The sequence below is a fragment of the Elephantulus edwardii genome, unplaced genomic scaffold (genome assembly GCF_000299155.1).
Source record: "Elephantulus edwardii isolate Elephantulus edwardi_28Jun2011 unplaced genomic scaffold, EleEdw1.0 scaffold00318, whole genome shotgun sequence".
In the NCBI taxonomy this organism is placed as follows: domain Eukaryota; kingdom Metazoa; phylum Chordata; class Mammalia; order Macroscelidea; family Macroscelididae; genus Elephantulus; species Elephantulus edwardii.
In genome coordinates, this window is record NW_006400068.1 from 1,473,713 (window position 1) to 1,475,561 (window position 1,849).

General features: G+C 36.9%; 1 protein-coding gene across 1 annotated transcript in view; it reads right to left on the reverse strand.

Annotated features, from left to right (window-relative positions):
* The window catches only part of HMCN1 (hemicentin 1), a 763,653-nt gene that overhangs the window by 593,116 nt on the left and 168,688 nt on the right, over window positions 1–1,849 (reverse strand). The window lies entirely within an intron of this gene.

A 1,849-nucleotide genomic window follows, 5' to 3' on the forward strand; every position in this document is an offset into this window, starting at 1 on the left:
TTTTTTTTTTTTCATTTTTCAGTTGTAGCTTCTATGCAGGATATACACATATTGCTGTTCTATTTATATGTTTTTATTAAATAAAGCATGAACATTATCTTTTATTTGTTGTCTTTTCATATGTATGGTTATTATTGTGTACATTTTCCTCACATGGGATGTTAATAAATTACTTTTATTAAACCATCCCTAATCAAGACGTTTTATTCTGTTAATGTGTATATTTGGTTTGTCAGCCTTTTACTTAGGATTTCTTACACACTTATTTGCATTTATATGAATAAAATAAAGTTTTCTTTTAACTTGTTTATTAAGTTTTGCTACCAATATAATGTTTGTAACATTTAAAAAATTGTGAAACTTTCCTTTTCCTGTTGTCTGGAACAGTTTAAACCATTTACATCATTCAGTTTTTAGATATTGGGTAAACTTCTCTGGTGCAATCATTTGAGTCTATTTCTTTTGATGACGATGGGAGGGGTAGTTTTCTGGTTTTGTTTTCCTCCCAGTAAAAGTGTCCACAGAAGTCTTGATGATTCAGCTGTTAAATAAAGTATCATTTGGAACCTGCTAGAACTTCACTGGAAAAGATGGCACCTTGCTTCCATTAAGATATCAGCAGTGGAGCAAAGAAGGAAGGGCCTGCCCTTCCCAAAACTGAAGCCAAAGCAAAGACATTAAAGGCCAAGAAGGCAGTCCTGAAGGGCATCCACAGCCAAAAAAAAAAAAAAAGAAGATACACAAGTCATCCACATTCTGGGCAGCCTAGGACACTGACTGAGACTCCAAAGGCAGCCCAGCCTAAGACACTGAGACTCCAAAGGCAGCCCAAATACCCCCAGAAGAGTGCCCCAGGAGAAAAAAGCTTGACCACTATGCCATCATCAAATTTCCCCTGACCTCTGAGTCAGACATGAAGAAGATAGAAGATAGCAACACACTTGTGTTCATTATGGATGTCAAGGTCAACAAGCACCAAATTAAACAAGCTGTAAAGAAGCTCTATGACACTGATGTGGCTAAGGTCAACACTTTGATTAGACCTGATGGAGAGAAGAAGGCCGGTGTTTGATTTGCTCCTGACTATGATGCTTTGGATGTTGCCAACAAAATTGGGATCACCTAAACTGAGTGCAGCTGGCTAATTCTAAATACAAATTTTTCTCTCCATTAAAAAAAAATTAACAGTGGGAACACTAAGTGGTTTTCTACCTTCTACTCAGTCCTGTAGGGTGGCAGTGAGTGGGAATCAAATGAATGGCAATGATAATTGTTTTCTTTTTAATTTTTAGGCTTCTATTGACTATACTCTCTGGAGGTAAACCTTCTTTCTTAGAAATGTAATTTGTATACAAAAGTTTTTAAATTATTTATTGCCTTTGTTGATGCCATCAGGTCAACTATGATTCACCGTGTCCCCATAAACAGCAGATGAGATGAAACTTTGCCCAAGCCTGCTTTGTCCTCACAATCACTGCCATGTACAAGCCTGTTGCTGCAGTCACTGTGTCAATCCATCTCCTTGAAAGTCTCCTCTTACTGATCCTCCACTTTTCCTAGCATATATTTTTCCAAGGAAAGGCTCTTCTTAATAACATACTCAAAGAACACCCATGTTTATCATGGCTTTGTTCACAATAGCAAAGAGTCAGAAACAACCTAAGTGCCCATCAACAAACGAATGGATAGAGAAGCTGTGGTATATTTACACAATGGAATACTACACTTTATTGAAAAACAAGGAACTCATGCAATATTATTCAAAATGGGTGACCCTGGAGGACATCATGCTGAATGAAGTATCTTAGTCACAAAAGGACAAATACTGCATGGTGTCACTGTTGTAAAA